Below are 25,423 nucleotides of genomic sequence, written 5' to 3' on the forward strand. Positions count from 1 at the left end.
TGTGGATTTAGAGGGCACATTCTCATGGGGCATGGTCCAGGCTGAGGCCAGTTTTTTCTATAGGTTACATGTATGTGGATTTAGGGGGCACATTCTCATGGAGCATGGTCCAGGCTGAGGCCAGTTTTTTCTATAGGTTACATGTATGTGGATTTAGGGGGCACATTCTCAGCGGGCATGGTCCAGGCTGAGGCTTGCCAGGGTCTACCATGGCCTGCAGCATACAGGGAGGGAAGTGCGCAGCCATTCTCCTCAGCGCCATCCACACAGGGAGAGAGGAGCCAGGCACTGTCATCACACGGCGGAGGGGGAAGGGAGGGACGGACGGAGGGAGAGGGAAGATCTCCGACTGAGTCAGGAAGAGGGAGGAGGAATAAAGATTAAAAATGGCCACCAGCAGCTGCTGGCAACAGTAACAACTCCTGACTTTCCGGGATAGGGAGACTGGCAGGGCCGGTCAGCATTGATGGAAGGGAGAAGGGGCAGTAAGCTGGCACTGATCTGTAGGCACGGCGCAGGAGAGGGGGCACCCACTGGATCCTAGGCAGCCTCAGCCCCTTCCCTTTCTTTCCTCCCTCACCTTGACACTTGGATGATCGCATTGTTTCCTCTGATCACTGTCTTCTGGCCGCACTCTCATCCCAGTGGCCGTGGATTAATTTATCTGGGAAGGGATCGCATGCCGGGAGGAGCAGCAGCCGGGCCACTGCATTAAAGGAGGAGGGCAGGGAAGAGGAGCAAGCTAGCCACCCTGTGCCACCCTGCTGTGAGGTGAGTGGACATGCCATGAGGGGTGCTGCCCCAGGGCTGGGGACATAGGCCTGGCCAGCAGTGAGCATTGGGTTGGTGATGGCTGGGGGCCTCTGCAGATCTAGGAGAAGTCAAGGCAAGCACTCCTGTTTGGATGGTCTGTGCATGACCCTTGAATAGGGAATATATATATATATATATATATCTATCTCTGTTCTGTATAGGGTGGCATTGCCCAGCCGGGAGGCTTCTTGACCCCCCTTTCCACCATTGTGCTGAGTATTACATCCTGTCCCCAGTGACCAATATTCTCATGATGAACCAGCATAGTCAGACTTCTCTAATAAGCAGAAGTGGTTTCTGTGCGCAGCATTTCCCCATCAAATGGGATCTGTCTGGATTTACAGAAATGACAACCACCGATGCCGGGTATTGCAGCCCCATAACGGTTGTCACAGCCCCAGAGTGGTTTATCACAGCTAAACGGGGTTGTCACAGTATATACATGCGTATGAGTGCTTAGATTTACACCTGTCTACCCTATCAATAGTGCTGATTGTGAACCAGGAGGCTCTGGATGAGCCATGGTGTCGGTTCTAAGAAGAATATATTGCGAGATAGTAATAATGGATGGGATCGTTATCGGTGAACAAGTGCTGCATCTATGCCTATAGATTATAGGTACCGTATTAAAAATAACCATCTGGTAAGCCTGGCTCAGACCTGACAACCTCCAATAGCTCGCCTACTGTAGACTGGCATTGGGCATCAGATTAATGCCCGGATGGCATCGTTGAGTGCCCCCAGCAGATATGGAGGAATGTTATGTCATGAAGAGACTGGGCCTTGTTCTTTCCCATTTTCCAACTTTCTCCATCCTCTTGAGTTATATGTGAATTTGCTGATTTTTAGCTAAACCAGTCATGAAAAGGTTAAATGAATTGGGGAAATGCATAAGCAGAAGATGACTGCCGGCGACGAGTATAGCACCAACGTAGTCTGCAGTGCCGTACAGAAGAGGAGACCACTGTAGTATACCATACATAATGGATTCGTTATATATATATATATATATATGTTTAACCCTTTGCTGGTCTGTGCCGAGCTGCCCATACGTTGGGCATTATCCTGGCCGCCTTCCGGTCCTATCTTGACCTCCTGTAAAAATCTGCAGAGGTGTATTGATTGTGTAGCATGGACGGCTCATGGGATGCTGCGGGTTCCTGTGATTTCTGGTCATTTGTACTCATGATAGATGGGAATATCTGGGCCTGTGTCTGGAGAAATATCTGCAGTCATTAGTGCAGTAAGTGCCTTATGTGGAGGAACTGCTCTCGTATAGAGGAATTACTTATGTAGTAGTGTAATGACCTTCCGTGCTGTGGAGAAAGCCTCCAGGTTGGCTGACAACAGGGGGGCAAGGGTACTTTCACACTAGCGGTTTTCTTTTCCGGCGTTGAGGTCCGTCACAGGGTCAATACCGGAATAAACAGTTTTATCCTAATGCGTTCTGAATGGAGAGCATTCCGTTCAGTATGTATCAGGATGCATCAGTTCAGTCCCTCTTACGTTTTTTGGCCGGAGAAAATACCGCAGCATGCTGCAGTTTTCTCTCCGGCCAAAAATCCTGAACACTTGCCGGAATGCCAGATCCAGCATTAATTTCCATTGAAATGTATTAGTGCCGGATCCAGAATTAAGTGTTCCGGCAAAATGGATCCGGTTTTCCGGTCTGCGCATGCACAGACTTTTAAAAATACAAAAAAATAAAAATACCGGATCAGTTTTTCCGGATGACGCAGGAGAGACGAATCCGGTATTTCAATGCATTTTTCAGATGGATCCGGATCCGTCTGACAAATGCCATGCGACGGAACTGCCTGCCGGAATCCTCTGCTGCAAGTGTGAAAGTACCCTAATACTAAATTAGGGATTCGTGCCGAAGTTTGGATCCGCAAAATATGGGCGCTTTTTGTGTGCATTCTATATTTTTCACATTCTCATCCACAGTAAGGACCAAAATACATGGGGGGGTCATTTATCAAATTGGTGTAAAGAAAAAATGGCTTAGTTGCCCACAGCAACCAATCAGATTCCTGCTATCATTTTGGACAGCTCCTTTAGAAAAAGAAAGGAGGAATCTGATTGGTTGCTATAGGCAACTAAGGCATTTTTGCTTTACACCAGTTTGATAAATGACCCCTCATGTTTTATACTTTGCAGGATGGCCAAAAAGACGGATATGTGATTGGTTCCATGGAAATGAATGGTCAGTCAGTGCGCTATGGATACAAAAAATGCAGGTTTCACACGGATGAAAAATATGGTTGTGTGCATGAGGCCCTACAATATGCCGGATATATTGGATAATAAATCTATAGCTTCTTTAGATGGTCTAATCTCAGTTTTCACCATTGATAAGTCGGCATAGTTTTACGCCGGAATGTTTGGCACACGGAGGAGCAGTTTAGCTATGCCCCCTCCCATCAAAACCAAGGCCCCTTCAGCGAAGTCAAACCTCCATGTTAGGTGACATAAAAAGGCTAGAAAAGTGTCTAAAACACAAGATAAATCCAGTGCAAGGCATGTATACTTATTGGGCACAAATTCCCCCCCCATTGCTGTCTTTTTACAGACCTGCAATTTCACATGGCGCTTGAACAGACAATCTTGTGGTAAACTATGGTTTCTCAGACACATTTTACTCCATATTGGTCATTACAGTTGAAACTGCCCATATATTTTACATACAATGAAACCAGGCGGGGTCATTTACGAAGATCGGCTTGGATTCACCTACGGTGCTGTCATAAAGTAACCAAATCTCAAGAGACGTGCGCCTTCTGATGGCTAAGGCGCACCTACGGCAGTCTGTGCGCTTGGCACCTGTAAAGATTAGTACATTTTCTGGGGCCGAAGTCCCTGTCCCCCAACTGCCAAACATGGCGTAAAACCGGCCATGCAACTTTATTTTGTCACACGGCCGGTAAAAAAGGGACTTGCGACTAAAATAGTCCCAAGTCCCCTAATAAATTACCCCTAAGATCTTTCCGGGAAACGTCTTTCAAAGAAAGAACTTTCATCCGACTAGTAACAGTATATAAGGCCGAAAAAAGACATTTGTCCATCCAGTTCGGCCTGTTATCCTGCATGTTGATCCAGGGGAAGGCAAAAAAAACTGTGAGGTAGAAGCCAATTTTCCCCACTTAAAGAGGACCTTTCATCTGTCCAAACATTGTAAGATAACTATCAGGCTGTGTAGAGCGGCGCCCCAGGATCTCACTGCACTTACTATTCCGGGGTGCCGCTTCGTTTTCCCGCTATGTCCCCTGGTATTTTCGCTGAATTGGTTACACTAGGCGGAGTCTGCCCTGTTTCTCCCTGGGCGTTCCTTCTCCCAGGCTGTAGCGCTGTCCAGTTCGCAACACAGAGCTCACAGCCTGGGAGAAACAGGGCAGACTCCACCTAGTATAACCAATATAGCGAAAATACCGGGGGACATAACGGGAGAATGGAGCAGCGCCCTGGAATAATAGTAAGTGCAGTGAGATCCCTGGGCGCCGCTCTACACAGCCTGATAGTTATCTTACAATGTTTGGACCGATGAAAGGTCCTTTTTTTTTTTTTTTTTTTTTTTTTTTTAAGGGGGAAAAAATCCTTCCCGACTCCAAGCATTCAATCAGAATAACTCCCTGGATCAACGACCCCTCTCTAGTAGCTATAGCCTGTAATATTATTACGCTCCAGAAATACATCCAAGCCCCTTTTGACTATCTGAGAAAAATTTCAGAGGCCTAACTGGTCAGCTAAAATGATTGTTCATTGTTAAATTTCACCCGACGAATGAGCGTTTTGGTTGAAATCGTCCATTTTGATCAACTTTAGACTAAGGCCTCTTTCACACGAGCGTGTCCAGATAAGGTCCAGATGCGTTGCGGCAAACCCGCGCGAGTAGGTACGCAATTGCAGTCAGTTTTGACTGCGATTGCGTTTCGTTTCTTCAGTTTTTATCGCGCGGGTGCAATGCGTTTTGCACGCGCGTGATAAAAAACTGAATGTGGTACCCAGACCGGAACTTCTTCACAGAAGTTCAGGTTTGGGTTCAAGGTTGTGTAGATTGTGTTATTTTTTCCTTAGAACATGGTTATAAGGGAAAATAATAGCATAACAAACAAAGCCAGGGAACTTTAATACAATTACACCTAAAAACATACAGAGGGAATTTATTATTCCCCATTTGCCAGTTTTCAGACATAAAAAATTGGCAAAATCTGTTTAGGCAACTTTTTAAACGCTGTTGCTACCAAATCTAGTCACAATTGGTGTTTTTATGCTGCTCTCGAATTCACACAACGGAATTAATGGGTATGCATCTGTTCCACAACTTTGCGGAACGGGTGCAGACCCATTCATTACAAAAGATGCGGACAGCATGCTGTGTGCTGTCCTCATCCGTTGCTCCATTCCGTGGCCCCGCAAAAAAGGCAGCGTGTGTTCTATTCTTGCCCGTTTTGCAGACAAGAATAGGCATCTCTTTAACGGGCCTTCCGTGTTTTGCGGCGCGGTTGTGTGAATGCTTCTTTAAGGTGTTGTGGTGGGGTGGGGTTAGATGGGGCCATTAGCTCCGGCACATTCATCATCCTTTACTCCAGAAAATGGTGTAACTGACGACTGAAATCTGCGGCGGCTCCCAGCTGAAGTACTTTCAATTTAGTACCTGGACTGCCAGAGAAGGCACCTGGACTGCCTCTGGCAGCGCAGTCTGAAAAAAAAAGTGGCATAGCATATTCATATTTCACTGTAAAAAATAAAATAAAAAAAGCATGCTTTTTACAAAGAAAAATGTGAAACCACTCTGAAGGACACATTTCAAAAATATAATTAGAGAAGTGTTATTTATGCAGTTCTCTAAATTCCCGTCCATGGAATATGGTTCAGAGATGAAACTATGCTTTTATATCTTGTGAATGCATATTTCCTTAGATCTTTCTATTATCTGCATTTATGAGCGGTGGTGGTCCAGATTACAAGGTAGATTTAGGATAGGTTCTCTTGGATTTCTTTGGAGGTTCTCTTGGCCACACACAGTTTTTTGAAGCCAATCTTTCTGCAGGATTTTCAGCCAGAGACCAAAGGAGAAGTGTAAGGGCTCATTCACACGACCATATCTGTTTTCCTGGACCTCTAATTGCGTATACGCAAAACACAGATACCAGCTTTGTGACTTCCGCATTTTGTGGAACGGAACATCCTTCTCCATCATAAAAATGCCTATTCTTGTCCGGAAAAGAATAGGACATGTTCTGTTTTTTTTTCCGCGGGTGCCACGGGCTTTGTGGGGCCATTGAAATGAATGGGTCTGAATCCGATCCGCAATAATCCCTCCTTTTATATTTCCTATAACTTTCAAATCCACAGAAAATCCTGCAGGCAGATCTTCAAAACCTCATCCAAAAAATTCTGTTTGGCTGTACCCTTCGAGGAAGATTTCCTGCAAGTTTCTCAGCCAAAGCGGATTTGAAATGAATCATAAATAAGGGCTTGTACTTCTCCTTCCTTTTGGATCCACTTCTGGCTTTGTTCAGGAAAACTGCCGGAAATTCTGTTTTAAAACCTCCTCCAAATAAATACGTATGAACCTACCCTAAAGGTATGTCCATATGTTCAGGTTTCCTGTTGCAGTTTTCGAAGCCAAAATCAGGAGTGGATCATAAAAGGAGAAAAGGTATAAAGAGCAGATACAACTTCTCCACTTTTTTGGCTTCCAAAACTGCATCAAGAAACCTGAACGTGTGGCTTTACCATCATGTGATATTACATTATATGTCACCTTGTTCAAATGGTGAAGTTATGTAAACTTTGTTTCATGTGATATGATGGAACCTATATGAGATTTACATTGGTTTCATGTGACATGATAGAACCTATAGGACATGTCCATTGGTTTCATTTGATATTAAAGAACTTTTAGGACGTTTTCATTGCTTTTATGTGATATGATTGAACCTATATGATGTTTCCATTGGTTTCATGTGATATGATGGACCCTATATCAGTGATGGTGAACCTTTTTAGAGGCCAAATGCCCAAACCTCAACTCAAAACCCACTTATTTATCGCAAAGTGCCAACACTGCAATTTACCCTGAATACCAATAGTATATCTTCCACATACTTTATCATGTAGCTGTAATAGCCTGCCTACATTCTATGCGCTGCCTGTGCTGGTCATAGTGCGCCCTGCTCTGATGGATGGCAGGAAAAGTCTAAGGCATATTGGTACACCATAGACTTTTTTCAGGGTGCGGGTGCCCACAGAGAGGGCTCCGCCACCACTGCCCTATATGATATTTCCCTTGGTTTCATGTGATATGACGGACCCTATAGGACATTTCTATTGGTTTCATGTGATATGAAAGAACCTTTTAGGACGGTTTCATGTGACATGATGGAACCTATAGGACGTTTCCATTGGTTTCATGTGATGCGATGGAACTAGAGATGAGTGAATTTCCGGTTATGAAATTCAGTTGCGATTTGTTTACTGGTAAAAGGTGAATTGCATTATGGATTGCCTTACCATGGACCATAACGCAATTCTGTGACTGAATGCATTCCGTCACAGAATTGCGTTGTGGCCTGTGGTAACGGAATCCATAACGCAATTCACCTTTTACCAATAAATGAAGCGTGAACGAATTTCAAAATATGAAATTCGCTCATCTCTAGATGGAACCTATATGATGTTTCATGAGATATGATGGAACTGTAATGGAGCCTATATGACGGTAACATAGCTTCATATTTCAACAGTATTGACTGGAAAGATTTACAAACACATCTGTAAAAATGATCACCTACCGATGCTACTGAAATCAATGGTGATATTAGCAGACACTTCTCTTTTTTTTTTTTTTTTTTTTTTTTGTTCTTTAACAGAAAGCTTTAGTTGTGAATTTAGCATAACTTAGCGGGAAATGAAATATGTTGCAATTATTTTAATTTTATCTACAAATATTGAATATAACTAATGTGGGAAAAAGTTGAAAATATGAATACATGCATAGATGAGAAGTGATTAAAGGGCTTCTGTCACCCCCCCGCCCCCCAAAGTCATTTTTCGGCTAATTAAAATCCTTACAGTGCGATTATTCAATATATAGTGTTCTTACATTTTTCTGTTACTTAGTTTCTTTAAAAACTGCACTTTTATAATATGTTAATTACCTTGCTACCAGAAAGTAGGGTGGTTGCTTGCTGGTAGCCGCCGCATCCTGCTTTAAAAAAAAAAAAACGCCCCCTCCTCCTGTTGATTGACAGGGCCAGCGAGCGCTCTCCTCCTTCGGCTGGCCCTGTCTGCGTTCCAAATCTCGCGCCTGCGCCGCGTCGGTCTTCAGTCGGCGCAGGCGCACTGAGAGGAGGACCTCGCTCCTTCCTCAGTGCGCCTGTGCCGATTACGTCACATCTACACCCTGCGCAGGCGCACTGAGGAAGGAGCGGCCGAGCGAGCGTCTGCGCCGACTGAAGACCGATACGGCACAGGCGCAAGATTTGGAACGGTTTGTTCAGCCCTGTATGTACTAAATACATACTCGTGTATATAAAAGCCCAATATGAGAACTTATCAGTACTATAAGGGCGAGTTCACACAATGTGACGCGTTTCAATGGGATGCAACCCTTTTTTTTTTTCTTTTTTTTTCACGTGGAGAAAAAAAAAAAGCAGCATGCCCTATCTTGGGGCAGATTCCACACCGAACCTCCCATTAAAATAAATGGGACGCATAAAAAAAAAACCTGTATGTGTCTACTCAGTTTTTGTGCATTTTCTATTTATTTATTTGTATTGACCCGTTTTTTTTTTTTTGTTTTTTTTGTAAAGTTAAAAACCTGCAAAAAAAAGTGCTGAATTTGTTGTGTGAACATACATTTAAGGGTTTCGTAACCCAGAATGTTGGCACGGACAGCTGCGCTGAAACCCCGGCCATTCTATTTCCCATTCTTTGCAATGGGAGACATCACTGATGATCGTGGAATGACATGTCCTTTCTCGCCTCGGCTTTAAATCTATCTTCTATCGCAAAGAATGGGAGGCATTAAAGACTCGGCTGACGGCGGGATTTTGTCAAAATTTTGAGGCTGCTATCTACAGAAAAATGCAGTGCGAAAGGCCCCTTAGGGTAGGTTCACATTGAGTTTTCTGGAGAGGACTTTGAGGCAAATTTTGCTACATATTCTTTTTCAGCCAAAGCCAGAAGCAGATCCAGCAGGAAGGAGAAGTAGAAGACCTTTGTTTCCCATTCCTTTCAAATCCACTTCGGCTGAAAAACCTGCAGGAGAATCTGCTTCAAAACCTCCTCCAGAAAAAGTGTGAACCTACCCTTAGATTTTCATAGCAACACTACTCCCTTTCTTCTGATCTGGTGTCGGAGATGTTAGCCCTTCTGTAATTTGAAATTGGTGATATTCTATAAGTTGAATGAATGTAGGCGTTCTGCCCAAAGTATTCCTTTCAAGCATGATCAACCTGCGGCCCTCCAGCTGTTGCAAAACTACAACTCCCAGCATACCCGAACAGCCTACAGCAGGGCATTGTGGGCGTTGTAGTTTTACAACAGCTGGAGGGCCGCAGGTTGTGCATGCCTGCTTTAAACTAATGTTACCCCACCAAAAATCCACTTGATTCCACTATTTGTACATACACCATGGATGATCAAGATGCTCTGGGCTTTGGGAGCCAGTTACGATTACCTCAGGTGCCAACTTGACGTGATTCATAGGCCAGCAGTAATTTAATGTGTATCAGTAGAAAACGGCCTAAAATGGCAAAGCGGCTAGGTCTCAATCCAGGATTTTTCCAGCCCTGACCTAAGAAGGACGACTGATCTCTAAAATTTCCTGTATTTTCATATGGCAGGACATGTTGTTAGGAAATAAGCTCGTTTTAGATGTTGGTGGCAGGTTACCAAGCGGGTCCCTATGGAGCAAAGTTGCAGCAGAAGAGTTTTATGAGGAGAGCTTGAGTATCTGGTCCCAATGCCTCCAGGGTAATGTAAACTAGACATTAGAACAATCATTCACACTCCTTTCATTCTTATTCTTGTAAGAACTGGGAGTCTCACAAGGCATTAGTAAATGTGTCCTCAGGGCTCAAATTCAGTCTTGTATACTGTATACAGGTGAAACTCGAAAAATCGGAACATCGTGCAAAGTTAATTTATTTCAGTAATGCAACTTAAAGGGCTTCTGTCAGCCCACTAAACCCTTTTTTTTTTTCCCGTTAATATTAATCCCTACACTGCAAGCTCCCTGTACATATGCTAAATATTAATTTTCGTTCAGTAGATATTGTTAAAAATCAAGTTTTATCATATGTAAATTACCTTGCTACCAGCAAGTAGGGCGGCTACTTGCTGGTAGCAGCCGCATCCTCCTCTCATCATGACGCCCCCTCCGCCGTTTGATTGACAGGGCCAGGGAACGGGTTCGTTCTCTGCTGGCCCTGTTCGAATTCAAAATATCGCGCCTGCGCCGTACCTTTCTTTAATCGGCGCAGGCGCGCTGAGAGACGGCCTATCTCCCGGCCGCTCCATCCTCAATGCGCCTGCGCCGATGACGTCACATCTACACCCGGCGCAGGCGCATTGAGGATGGAGCGGCCGGGAGAGAGAGGCCGCCTCTCAGTGCGCCTGCACTGATTAAAGAAAGGTACGGCGCAGGCGCGATATTTTGAATTTGAACAGGGCCAGCAGAGAACGAACCCGTTCCCTGGCCCTGTCAATCAAACGGCGGAGGGGGCGTCATGATGAGAGGAGGATGCGGCTGCTACCAGCAAGTAGCCGCCCTACTTGCTGGTAGCAAGGTAATTTACATATGATAAAACTTGATTTTTAACAATATCTACTGAACGAAAATTAATATTTAGCATATGTACAGGGAGCTTGCAGTGTAGGTATTAATATTAACGGGAAAAAAAAAAGGGTTTAGTGGGCTGACAGAAGCCCTTTAAAAGGAGAAACTAACATATGAGATAGACTCATTACATGCAAAGCGAGATATTCCAAGCCTTTATTTGTTATAATTTGGATGATTATTAAATGTTTATGAAACCCCAAAGTCACAATTTTTGAGGTACCCTTTTCTCAGGGGGTATGGATTAATTAGCTGACTAGAGTGTGACACTTTGAGCCTAGAATATTGAACCTTTTCACAATATTCAAATTTTAAGTTGCATTACTGAAATAAATTAACTTTTGCACGATATTCAAATTTCACCTGTATAGCACTTTGTCTATATTAAGATTTTTTTATATTTTATGATATTCACTAAGGTGTCACTACTTATTCAGGGTCTTCTCTACTGCTGGTTTCATTAATATACACAAGTTTTAATGGGCCATAAGGATTTATTGTTGACTATTATTTTTTTTTTTTACCATCTTTAAATGTGTTTTATCTCATTGAAGACCTTGCTTCTCATCAGTACCGAGCAGGATACCAGATGGCTGAATGAGGTGCCTTAAAGAAGACCTGTCACCTCTCCTGACATGCCTGTTTTAATAGCTTCATATATTCCCTATGTAATAACCATTCTGGAACATCTATTCTTATGTCTCTATGTTCTGCCATTCCTTTATTATTGCTACTAGAAGTTATGAATAAATTGCTATTAGCCTTCAGTAAGGGTACAGAGGGGAGGTAACCAGTTGGGGGGGGGGGGGGGGGGGGTGTACCTGCACAGACTCGCTCGATCCAGTCAGTGCTTCCATTTTCAGACTGTGCAGGTACACCCCTAACTTGTTACCAGTACCTGTACTGCAGACAAAAAAAATAACCAGGAGCCATTGGCTCCTGAACTGAAAAATTTTGCAGCCAAATAAAATGTTTAGTCGACAAATTTAACCCCTTCACGACTGCAATCTGTATATATATATATACGTGATAGCTGCACATACCCCGTGCAGCTACCACGTATATATACGTTCTGGCAGCTCTGCCCCTGCTCTGAATGCTGTCACGGACAGCATACAGTGCAGTAATGCCGGCAAGGGACCAATCAGAGTGGCCCCTTGCCGGCAATCGATCCGATTGGTTAGTCTGCACAGACTAACCAATCGGATCGCGGCAGTGTTAAAATGCCGGTTTTAGGCTCTGATCTGCGTTCTGCAGATCAGAGCCTGAAATCGGTAATGTGTCCTGAAGCCCCCGATCTGTGCCCCCTTGAAGCCCCCAATCTGTGCCCCCTTCTTGTCCTGCCCCCCGATGCGGTCCGCCCCCTCCTGCCGCGATCTGTAATAAGTGAAATGCTGCCCCCCTCTCCCCCGTTTCCAGCGCTTGCCCATGTCCGCTGGCCCCTGTCCCCTGCCCCCGATGCGGTCCCCCTTGTGTGTGTGATGGCGGCGGCTCCATTCCTGAGCCGCCGCCATCAGCAGCGTGTGTCATCTCTATGCTGACACTGCTGTAACCTCATAGATGCCGCGGTAGCAGCATCCATGGGGTTAATAGAGGGAGGGGGCTCCCTCTCTCTCAACCATCAGGGCTGCTGCGATCGCAGCGCCCAATGGTTGCCATGGCAACCGGACGCTTTGCAAAGGCGTCCGGTTGCCATGGTATAGGCGTCCAGTGCTGCCACCTACAGGCATCTGATTGTATTATACTTTGCAATGCAAGAGCATTGCAAAGTATAGTACAACCATCAGCCCCACTGGATCTTCAAGATCCAAGAGGGAACTGATAAAAAAAAAAGTGAAAATAATAATAAAAATAAATAAATAAAAATGTAAAAAATAAATTTCCTTTTCCTATAACAAAACAAACAAAAACCACACATATGTGGTGTCACCGCGTCCGTAACGACCATCTCTATAAATATATCACATCATCAACCCCGTCCAATAAACACCATAAAAAATTTAAACTGTGTAAAAAAATAAGCCATTTTTGTCACCTTACATCACAAAAAGTGCAACACTAAGCGATCAAAAAAGGCGTATATACCCAAAAATAGTACCAATCAAACAGTTACCTCATCCCGCAAAAAATGAGCCCATGTTTAAGACAATCGCCCAAAAAATAAAAAAGCTATGGCTCTCAGACTATGGAGACACTAAAACATAATTTTTTGCGTTTCAGAAACGCTATTATTCTGGAAAACTTAAATAAATAAGAAAAAGTATACATATTGGGTATTGCCACGTCCGTAACGATCTGCTCTATAAAACTGTCACATGACCTAACCCCTCAGATAAACGCTGTAAAAAAAAAAAAAAAAAAAGTTTCAAAACAGCCAATTTTTTGGCCACCTTGTCCCATAAAGTGTAATAATGAATGATCAAAAAATCCTATGTACCCAAAAATAGTACCAATAAAAACCTCAACTCTTTCTGCAAAAAATGAGCCCCTGCACAAGACTATCGGTAGAAAAAAAAAAAAACATATGGCGTTCAGAAAACCAATCCAGCAAAATCTGCCTTCCAAAAACCATACAGTGTTCCTTTCCTTCTGCACCCTGCCGTGCGCCCTTACATCAGTTTACGACCACATGTGGGGTGTTTCTGTAAACCGCAGAATCAGAGTAATAAATATTGAGTTTTGTTTGGCTGTTAACCCTTAATGTGTTAAAGAAAAAAAATGTAATAAAATAGAAAATCTGCTAAAAAAGTGAAATTTTGAAATTTTATCTCCATTTCCTTTAATTCTTGTGGAACACCTAAAGGGTTAATAACGTTTGTAAAATTGGTTTTAAGTAACTTGAGGGGTGTAGTTTCTACAATGGGGTCATTTATGGGGGGTTTCCACTATGTAAGCCCACAAAGTGACTTCAGACCTCAACTTGTCCTTAAAAAGTGGGTTTTGGAAATTTTCTTAAAAATTTTAAGAATTGCTTCTAAACTTCTAAGCCTTGTAATGTCCTAAAAAAATAAAATAACATTTCCAAAATGATGCCAACATAAAGTAGACATGTGGGGAATGTTATGTAATAAATATTTTATGAGGTATCACTTTCTGTTTTAGAAGCAGAGAAATTGAAATTTAGAAAATTGCTAATTTTTTGGTAAATTTGGGATTTTTTTAATAAATAAAGGTGATATATATTGACTCAAATTTAAGACTGTCATGAAGTACAATGTGTCACGAGAAAACAATCTCAGAATGGCGTGGATAAGTAAGTGTTCCAAAGCTATTACCACTTAAAGTGACGCATGTCAGATTTGTAAATTTTGACCTGGGCACTGGGGCATCAATGACCTTTGGTCATGAAAGGGTTAAAATGCATATAATTCTAATAAAAAAATGGACTTGGCGGGGAAGATGAGATGCAGGTCACAGTAGTGAGCAAGCACTACATATGGGAGAATACAGCAGCACATACCTCACATCCAGTGACCTCTTCTGTCATGTTGACCTTCTCTTTCCTCTTCACCTCCATTTGACCCAGACCACCATGGCAAATTCTTTCAGCCACATTTAGTCTCTACAGAGTTTGTTACACAGACACGTTAGATTTCTAAATTTTTCCATCAACCTCCCCATCCTGGGCATCCTGCTGCCACTCCCAATACTGTGCCCAGTGTGCTCCCCAATGCCCCAGGTACTATAGTGCTGACAAAATAGTGATCCTAGTAGAAAAAATGTCCCTATAGTGTCAACAGCTATTGTAAATGACCACAGTAATAATATTAAAACCCTAGATTGTGCTCCAGGTAATAATGCCTGTATAGTGTCCCCAAAAATAATGTCCCTATAATAGAAATGCCCCTACAGTGCCTCCCCAATAGTAATTTCCCCTCATACTGCCCCCACAATAGTAATTTTCCCTACACTGCCCCAACATAGTAACTTACCCCCTCACTGCCCGACAGTAGTAATATGCCCCACACTGCCTGCACATAGCAATATGCCCCAAAGTTGTAATTCCCCCCCCACACTGTCCGCCAGTGCCACCCTTCTGGCCAGTAATGTCCGCCAGTGCCACCCTTCTGGCCAGTAATGTCCACCAGTGCCACCCTTCTGGCCAGTAATGTCCGCCAGTGCCATCTATAGACCAATGGGATCATTTATCAAACTGGTGTAAATTAGAACTGGCTTAGTTACCCATAGCAACCAGATTCCACCTTTCATTTTCCAAAGGAAAAGTGGAATCTGATTGGTTGCTATGGGCAACTAAGCCAGTTCTAATTTACACCAGTTTAATAAATGACCTCACAAGTCCTTCCGCTGATCTCCTACTGAGCGGGAGGAATCACATGGAGCTGACCCTGAAATGCCAGTGTGTGCCCTGCGATCCACTCCGCAGTCTTCATGGCCCAGCATTCAGAGGTGTCACCTTTCACTGGGGGTAAGATTTCAGTCAGCTGGCATAAGGTACCCTAACATGGAAAGATGGTGCATTTACTTTATTCTATACAGTAACCTTACCTTCCCCCCTCCCCCAGCCTGGAAGCTCAGGGGGCTGTTTGGCACATCAAGGGTGCCTCACCCCAAATACAACTGATGGGTGACAGACTGACATTGTCTCCTGTGTGACAGTCCTCTAATAAGAGTCCACTGACCCTACAGTGCAGCCAAAGCCATTCTAAATCAATGGCTGTCACCGATCACAATGGCAGCTCCCTGATGTGACACCATGCAGAAGACTGGCAGCAGTATGGCTGCTAGACCACAGTCCAGGTCACACGGCTACTGGCTGAAGGAGCGGGGAGGGGGCGGCTCGTACCCCATGTCCAGAACCCAGACAGAAAATGCAACCAGGGAGGACCAGCCACATGGGCACCTACAGGGCTCCCCTCACACCGGGCAGGGGTTACTCAGCACCTTGGTAATGAGAAGGAAGCGTCCGCCTATGGCCACTCATAGTCCAATTCTAATACTCGCCTTAGCCCCGAGAATACGAGCGCACAGGCGTTCGGCGGTGATGAGAGACATTGTGAGGGCAGCTGGAGTTTGGTGTCTGACCACAGGGAGGCGGAGGCCGTAACGGGGCCCGGAGAACTTTGCAGCATCTTACTTAAACCTGCAAAGCTGAAGGTACCTGGCAGGCCGTAGCCGGGACAAGGTTGAAAAGAAGGATTCAAACCCTGCCTCCCGTGTTCCGCTGCAATATTCAGTGGTCCAGTCGCAAATGGTGACCGTTTTGGTCGCCATCTGGAGCACCTGTAAGTCTTGCATTAAATAGTTAAGACCACAACATGCTTCATTCCCTTATCCACCTGGCTATAGAGAACAGATGCAGTGTCTGCGTTACAGCTTTGGGGCTTCTTGAGAGACTTGTGGTTGGAGACTTTGAGAGGTGGAGCCTATGATCTACGGAGAGAACCTGGACTGACATATTCCACAGCACTTTACAGACATTACCATCAAAGACTGTGAGCCCCAGGGGGACACCAAGTCCCCTATCAGTATGTCTTTGGAGTGTGGGAGGAAACTGGAGTACCCAGAGAAAACCCACGCAAACACGGGGAGAACATACAAACTCCATGCAGATGTTGTCCTTGGTCGGATTCGAACCTAGAACACCTGCGCTGTAAGGCACTATTTCTAACGACTGAGCCCATGTGATATCCCCTGTGCTGCTGGTGGATGTGCTATATTTTTGACAAGGCGTAGACCTCATCATAAATTAGGTACAAGTAGAGTTCAGTCATTGTTTATTCCATTAAACTGGTGTAAATGTTAGTGAATGTGCTGGGGCTAATGGTCCCACCTCTGCCACACCCTCAAACTGGGACTACAACTCACCCTAAATATATATGCACAGGTATTAAAAAAGCAAAATGGGGCCGTACAATTTTTATTTATTTATTTACGACAGTTTCTGGCGACTGACTAATTCATGTGGAGCAGTGCAAATTCAAAATATTTCCCACACTTTGTGATAAAGATCTATTTCCCCTACATGCCCATTCCCCAAGTGTTCTAGTAGTAAAAAATAAAATAAAAAATTGACTGTTTTGGGTTCTGTACATCTGACACACTTTAAATTTCCAAAATGAAAAGTTGAACCAGTGCTATGGGTTTATTGTTTTAGGCTACATTCACACGAATGTAAGTGGTCTGCAGTGCGCGGGCACCGGACTTGTAAATCCTGTATTGCGTTGTGGACCCATTGACTTGATTGGGTCCGCGATCCGCAATATATGGCTAAAGATAGGACATGTCCTATCTTTTGCGGTCCGGTGGCACGGACCAAAAAGCCCACTGAAACACTTAAGAGTGCTTCTGTGGTCTTCCGATACGTGCCTCCGCTCCACACCGTGCCGTATCTTGAGGATTGAAGACCCATTCAAGTCGGTGGATCTGCAGTGGTGATATACGGGCACCGACCGTGTGAATTCCATATTGCTGAACCGCTGTTTACAGTCTGCAATACGGAAACAGGAGTCCTAAGGTTGTGTGAATGAGCCCTTATGATAACCTTCACCTGCGCCCTGCCTGATCAGTATAATCTGCATTATTATCATAACATTTTCATTGAAGGATATGGGTGCTGATGAGTGCAGAATATTATCTCTGACGTATACATTGTATACTTTTTCTTTTATACATTTTTATTTGCTCTTTATTATATGTTTTACCACAGGATTGTGTGTGTGTGTGTGTGTGTGTGTGTATACATGATGATAAAATGTGTGCAAAAGTAGCCTGGGTATGTCCTAAATGTCCATATTGGAATAGCCCTTTAAATCTTTTTTCTGTTCTTTGTCATATCTCAGGTGTATGACATGATATGTGTCCTTGTGCAATATTTTTAATGTGTGTGCATAAGTTTTATGAGACCTTTTCATACGCTTCCATAGCTTAAAGGCTATGTACACTTTTTGGGGGCAATTTTGTTTTATTACATTGTACTCATTTTGAGATAAAAATATATTTTTCTTAAATTGGTCTTTATTAAAAATATGGCGTCCTTTTTCTGTACAGAGCTGAGATGCTCTAGTAACAGCCTTTTGTTTTTCTGTCTTTTCCTTCAGACAAGGAGCTGACAGGCTCCTTATCTCTGCTCTGTGACCTCCTAAACACTCATTATAGCTCAGTTGGTATGTTACTGATAAGAACGTGGCTTAAATAAGTGTTTATGACCTCTTAGTAGTTTAGAGATAAGGTTTATTAGATGACTAGCACAAAGTGAAAGTACCAGTCACACAGCTAGAAAACCAGTTAACCCTTTGTGACAGAACAGCTCAATATTTTTTTAATAAAGGCAAATTGAATAAAATATTTTAAGACAAAAATGAGTAACATCATTTTTAAAAAATTGTCCCCGAAGGTGTATATAGCCTTTAAGTCATTGCAAATATATCATAGCTGGTACAAATGCTTGGAGCTGTCATGAGACTTTAGTACACCAAGAGTACATAATTTAAAAAGGCACAGAACTATATTTGAACAATTCTTCATGATTTAATCATAAGAACACTTTCATTGTTAAAATATGCATGTTTTAGTACGATTATTAGATTTTTTTATTTATTTTTTTGCTTATTTCTTTTTCAAAAGATCATCATGCATCAATACTACCAAAACATCTGACTACTGTTTCTCTAGATCTTTGGCTGTTAATTGACAGCGTTCTTTAGTGGAGGTGACCCATAACTGAAAGAAAATCTGCCACGTTGGATGGTAGTTGTAACATAAAACGGTACTTCGCTTGCATTGTGGAGAGACCCTGGCACAGCACACTTGTCTGTTTCCATATCCCTGGCCATCTCTGATCATCAAATAGGTATTCCATTATCGGTCATAAATGGCTTAAAGGTGTATTCCAGTTATGTAAAGTTGTCCCGTATCTACAGGATAGGAGATCATTATTAGACCGTTTGGGTTCCTACTGCTGGGACCCCCAATAATCATAAAAACAGGTACCCCAAATAATCATAAGAACAGGGACCCTACACCCTGTCTGGTATGTGCACAGCTGCCCCATTCATTTCTCGGCTATCTCCTGATTTTTTATTTATTTTTTCCCCATAGAAATGAATGGAGCGGCCACAAACGCATGCCTCACTGTGATTGGCGGTGGTCCTACCACTGGACCCTCACTAACCTAATAGTTATCTCCTATCCTGTGGGTAGGGGATACCTTTACACATTTAGAATACCCCTTTTTGGGGGGATTTCTTTTTTATTTAGTTTTAACAATTACAAGGATATATCGGGCATACCCGAAGCACAAAGTACAAAACGTTACATAATATCCGTCTTCTTATCTTAACCCCCCTTTCCCTCCCAACAACCCCTATTTCCCTGGAGCCACTATCGTGCGGCTTAATTCCAATTACCCCATATCCGTAACCAGGTTGATTTCTTCCCCTCTGTCCGGACGAGGCCAAGTCCATATTCCATCGCCCTATCAATATACTCTTTTCATTCCTGGAAGGGTGAATATTTGCACGAGCCCCAATACTTCACTATTATAATCTTAGCGAGGGTGATCCCCCTCAACCAAAGTAATTGCTCCTCTTTATGTTTATTAATCTCTAGGAGATTACCAAGAATCGCATATTCAATACAGACTTCATATTTAAGGGGGGAACTGTTCTGTATTTTACAGAATATTTTAAACCAGTAATCTTTTATACCTGAGCATTCCCATAAAAGATGTTTATAGTCCCCTCTATCCATATGGCATTTATAACATTTTAGTTCTTTATCTTTATAAATAATAGAAATTAAAAGTGGTGTATAATATAGACGGTGTATTATTTTAAGAATACCCCTTTAAATGAGAATATAACCTTTTATGGTACAATCAATCAATGAGGAATCTTATAAAATGAGTGTTTTGTCTCTGTGCATGGTTATGAATGTATGGAATACTGTGAGGACAAAGGTTCATTACATCCATTGCATCTGATATGCATCTAATGGCTGGTTTAAACTAGCACTCCCACAAAAAAATAAAATAAATTCTGACCCTTTAGAAAGGTACATGATGTAAACTGTAGTGAATGTAATTTTCTTACCCGTGACTGTATTTGTGAGTTATAACCTCCCTTCTGTTCCTCAGCTGTATCATGTGACCATCACTCTGACTTCCTCTCCTGTATCAGTTGGAGATCAGAATGTTGGTCACATGACACAGCTGAGGATCAGAAGGGTAGTTATAACTCACAAATACAGTTACTGGTGAGAAGATTACCAAGATGACCTTCACTACAGTTTACATCATGTACCTTTCTATAAGGGAATAAAATTTGTGCTTCTTTAAATGGGCATTCCTATCGTGTAAAGTTATCATGTATCACGTCACTTAATTAGATAGGAGTATCTGGCCCGTGTAGGAGGAGAAGTTGACCTGAGATGTATATTAGCATTGACACCAGTCTTATCAGTTTTGCACATGTGGTGCACACATTGGACTACAAGAGATAGAACCCTTACAAATGCCCTGTTGATGAAACTGGCACAGACTGCACAGGAGGATGAAATTGCTCTATATATCACCATTTTTTTTTTTTTTCATCCTTGGTCATATCCTTCATGTCTGAATGCCTACTGTTTAAATCTGTTGACTTTGCAGAGTTTTCCCATTGTCAAAAAGCTGAACATCCTAAACAAGGGAAAACTGATGTGCAGTAACATTCATTTTCAAAGTGCCCATTAATTACAGTGATTTAGCAGTTTAGTGCTAGCCTTGGAAAGCTCATATAGTCTGTTCAAGCAGGATCCCAGCCAAACAAATAGATAAAACCACAACATTCTTCATTCCCTTATCCACCTGACTATAGAGAACAGATGCAGGGTCTGCGTTACAGCTGTGGGGCTTCTTGAGAGGCTTGTGGTTGGAGACTTTGAGTGGTGGAGCCTATGTTTTTCAAAGTTCAGAGAGAACCTGGAATGTTGGGCACGTTTTCATCATTAGACTTTGCAGAAACTAATCCCCCCAAAACCTGTGACTTGGTGCACAAAGAATTTCAGGATGTTGTTATCTATGAAGATGAAGCTCCACTCTTGAGAAACCTGTGGTGCAAATTTAACCCTATACAGATGTTGACCTGGTCAGGATTTTACCTCCACAGTTGGTGTGCAAAGTATATTTTGCTCTATCCACTGGGGTTCCAGAACATGATGGTTTTTAAATGGGCAAGAGAGCAGTCCAAAGCACTGTAGTGAGCATCGAGCTGCAGGGGACTGGTTTACATGTTAGTCAAGGATTCAATGTTTGAGCTTTGGCTATTCATGGACTATACTGTAAGGGAGGTGGCATTTCTAGCACAAGGAGTGCATGTACTGTGTATTTCGCCTGAAGCAGAAGGCTCCTTATACTGTGTAGTGGTGGCCATGCTGGTGTACTGCTGCTCAGCTCTCATTCATGTGAACTCGATCTGATATTGATGACCTATCCAGAGAAAAAGACATCAATGCCAGTGTATAACCCCTTTTAAGTAAAATGTATACCTCAATAAGATTATTCCATACTCCATCTTACAATTCACAGCACAACCACTTGGTGGCAACATATGCATGTGTATATATAGGATAGACATCTTGTGGCACAATATTGCAAAATTCTTTTTTTTCTTTTTTTTTTAAAGCTGGCCACCTCATGCAACACACCTATGGATATGTTGAGCCGAGAGCAAACATGAGGAAGGACGCCTATGTAAGGGAGGTGACATTTCTTGCACCTGACACCAGGGGCACATATACTGTATCTTTGGTTGATTGGCTTTAATCTATTGACACCATTGATGCCCCATTTAGTTGTTATATCTGCCCAGGTTTCTTCATTGTCTACTGGCCTACTTAGAGCTTGCCACCTAGAAATGGAAACTGAGCAGTGGGTTTGTTTTCACATGGTGGAGACTATTTGTCCTAGCGGACAGAACGGTGGGATTGAAGAACTGTTAGGCTTTTGCATCTTTATTGTAAGGAATTATTTTCAATATATGTTTTAATGTATAAAAAGAAACCTATTTTCGGTATAATTGAACCTGAAATAGTTTCTTATGCAGAGGATTACACTCTGCCTTTTAGACACGTTAAGGACAATTTCACATAGAACCAGTTGAGATAAATGTGTGTTTACAGGCTCTTCAAGGAAAGCGATCCGCCTAAAGAGAAACTGAAGCATATATTACAAGATTCAGCACCTAAATTACTCTGTACTAAACTTTTTCATAACTATTACGGAGAAGGACATAGAAAAACCTGGTTAGAATTTTGTCAAACTTTATTTTTCTCCCCTTGGATCAATGTGTTAGCTTCAGGCTAGACTGGATCCTAGACATGCACTGCCTGAAAACCCCACGTAGAAGGTCATAGCTGGAAGGCCATATCCCTATTAGTCAGTCTGCCTCTATGGCTGAAGAATTTGTCAATTTTTATGTAAATGAAGTTTAATCTCTGTGTAAGAAAAAACATAGGGCTGGAGGGGTAGACACTAAGCTCAATAGTATATATATTATTCTCTGATTTTATTCAGAATTATGTAAAAACTGTTTTTCTTCTTCTATATTAGTCTTGCAGTATTAGCTTTTTTTTTTATATGAATGATGAGTCAAATGATCGACAGCTATACATCCACAAGCTGCACAATGAGCTGCACCACTTGCTTGCAGCTATATGTGTATTGGCAGGTGCCGTGGGTAGTAGATATAAGCTATGGCTCTTGTTGGGAAATAGTCCTGTGTCTTTGTAGTTATGACTTTTTCTTTGGGGGGGGGATCTCTTATATTCTACTCTAAGGGTACTTTCACACTTGCGGCAGGACGGATCCGACAGGCTGTTCACCATGTCGGATCCGTCCTGCGGCTATTTCGCCGTGCCCGCGGACCGCCGCTACGTCCCCATTGACTATAATTGGGACGGGGGCGGAGCTCCGGCGCAGCACGGCGGTGCACGGAGAAAGGGCGCCGGACTAAAATTACTGCATGTCAGGCTTTTTAGTCCGGCGGCTTTCTCCGTGCACCGCCGTACTGCGCCGGAGCTCCGCCCCCGTCCCCATTATAGTCAATGGGGACGTAGCGGCGGTCCGCGGGCACGGCGAAATAGCCGCAGGATGGATCCGACATGGTGAACAGCCTGTCGGATCCGTCCTGCCGCAAGTGTGAAAGTAGCCTAAGAAGAGATCTGCTGCTCAGAAGCCATGATTGTGTATGAGGACGAGGGATTGCTATAGCGATCCCATCCTCATACAGTGAAGGAGATTGTTGCATGTAAATATGTCGTCTCCTTCACTGAATGAGCAACCAACTGTCGGGAAGGACAATCGGCCGCTCAGTCAGACTGTCTAAATCCACCTTTACTATCTGTTTTTTAACTGGCAGAAACAAATTTTGATGACACATTTCCTTTAAGTCAGAGGGTGTTAGGCATGGAATTTTTGTTCGAGGTGTACACCTCATAGTCTACACCAGTGTTTCTCAACTTCAGTCCTCGGAGCCCACCTACCGGCCATGTATTTAGGATTTCCTTGGTATTGAGCAGGTGATATAATTAGTGTCAATGCATCAGGACTTATCACTGGTATTCATTTTGTGGGATATTCTCAAATCATGACTGACAGATGGGCCCTGAGGACTGGAGTTGGGGAACACTGGTGTACACCAGGGTTCAGCAACCATTCGGAACTCCAGCTGTTCTGAAATTGCAACTCCCAGAATCCTCCTTTGACCTCTGTGAGAGTTATAAGAACAGCCTGAGCCGAGTAAGTTGGCATGATGGCGGTCGTAGTTTCACAGGAGCTGGAGTGCCGAAGGTTGCTGATTCCTGGTCTACACCATGTCTTCAGAAGTTAAGATTCTGTTATATACCATTATTCCATTTTAAGTCTATGTCCAGGCAGAAATGAAAAATTGCTGAGTTTTACAGGGGTTGGGCTATCCCAGTGATGGCTAACTTTAGCACTCCAGCTGTGGTGAAACTACAACTCCCAGCATGCTCCATTTATTTCTATGGAGTTCTGAGAGCAACCAAGCAAAGGGGGCATCTTGGGAGTTGTAGTTTTACCACAGCTGGAGTGCCAAGGTTAGCCATCACTGGGCTTTCCCATGATGCTCAGATAGTCCCCTAAAAAGCTAGGAAAGTAACATGGAGGTGGACATGACTTCAATGGTTGTGTGCCTACAGGCTTCAATGTAGTAAATATGGATTTCCTTGGACTATTTTGAGCATTTGTAGTATCAGTACTGATTATATAAAGATATCATAGTTTAGTCAGTGCGTTGTTCAAACACACATCTGCTTGGATGTAGTGCTTATTTTCTAGGCCATAACAAGGTGCAGACCTTATTTTGAAGGATCCAGTCCTCAAGCAGTTGGTTTGTATTTTAGTAAGTTTAAGAACAAGGGTCTCCACAGTCTGTTTTCTTTCATTCATTATAGAGCTATGGCCATGAGGGGATCGCCGCTTGTGTTCTTTTTGAATTTACTGCAGCTCCATGATAGATGGGACAATTGATTTTGTGTTCCTTAGGATACTTCAAGGTGACTGCATATAATTGATAGGGAATACTGTTGGATTGTAATGGCCTGCAGTTGCACCAGTGAGGATTTGAACTCGAATTTGAATGTCCATTGCATGGTACTACTTACCCCATAAGGTATGATCTGACATTTGTGGATATACTTTCTACCGTGTGAGTTCCTACTAGTGATAGTTAGACACATTAGGGGGAATTTTTGAAGTCCGTTTTCCAGAAGTCTGCCATGCCAAATTTATCAAATGTCACAAGATGTTTGATACATTTTACTGTATCTTTAAAGGGGGTTTGCCACTATTAACACGTTATCCTTATCCACAGGATAGAGACTAAGGGGCTCATTTATAAATGCGTGGCATACATAAAAAAATTGCAGCTTTTGTCACAGAATAGTGTGAGACAAAATCAGTGACTTTTTCCTGCTTCCGGCACCTTTCTGACAGGTCGAGAAAATGGGCAGTGACGTGGGTGGAGAAGAGGGTGGCCAGCAGGCCCAACTCATTCATCATTTTCTACGTCAACTTTTGGTAAATAAAATAGCTTAAATCTACGCCAGCAAGGGAGCAGGTGTAGGTTCAAGTTTATTGCATGGCCTGCTGGATGAAGGGCCAAAGTTATGTAGAGACCTGCGCCTCCACATAACTTTGATGCTTCCTCCATCAGTACAGAGACACTTAAAACTGGTGTGTTATTAGCGGGTCTTAATAAATGAGCTCCTAAGTGTTTGATCGCTGGCACTCCAGCGATCAGGAGAATCGGGGTCTGCAAGTGCTGCCAAACTCCCCCAAGAGAATGCAGCCTTACTATGTCCACTTTTCCATTCACTTCTTGGGACACTACATCACTACCTTACCCTACAGCGCTCCTGTGGATAGGGAATAAGTGTTATTAGTGGCACAACCCCTTTAAAGGGGTTCTGCAGTTTTGTTTAAACTGATGATCTATCCTCTGAACGGATGCGTCTGTGCAGATCCATGACTGATCCGCACCAAACGCGAGTGTGAAGGTAGCATGAATTATACAGTGATGTGCATGTACAATAGTAATGCATAGCATATGAATATTGTTTGCAAAAATGTGCACTGTGCAAATGGTGACATCATAGCATGGGTTAAAAAAAAAACCTGATCATGATCAGGAAAATGCCTGCAGCATCTCGAGCGGAAATAGTCTTGTCATTGAGGCCAGTTCTTGGCACAAATACTGTACAAGTTGCTATTTCTGTGTTTTTTGTGTGTAATGACCCATATTG

The 25,423-nt window shown here is 43.0% G+C and overlaps 1 protein-coding gene across 5 annotated transcripts in view; it reads left to right on the forward strand.

Annotated features, from left to right (window-relative positions):
- The first annotated feature begins 369 nt into the window (after window positions 1–369).
- Window positions 370–25,423, forward strand: part of WDFY3 (WD repeat and FYVE domain containing 3) — a 315,047-nt gene continuing 289,993 nt past the window's right edge. For all 5 annotated transcript variants that reach the window (XM_044304189.1, XM_044304218.1, XM_044304197.1 and 2 more), the window contains exon 1: window positions 370–771. The gene's annotated coding sequence lies outside the window, so the exon portion shown is untranslated. The remainder of the gene's footprint in view (window positions 772–25,423) is intronic.

The sequence above is a fragment of the Bufo gargarizans genome, chromosome 1, assembly GCF_014858855.1.
Source record: "Bufo gargarizans isolate SCDJY-AF-19 chromosome 1, ASM1485885v1, whole genome shotgun sequence".
Classification (NCBI taxonomy): Eukaryota; Metazoa; Chordata; class Amphibia; order Anura; family Bufonidae; genus Bufo; species Bufo gargarizans.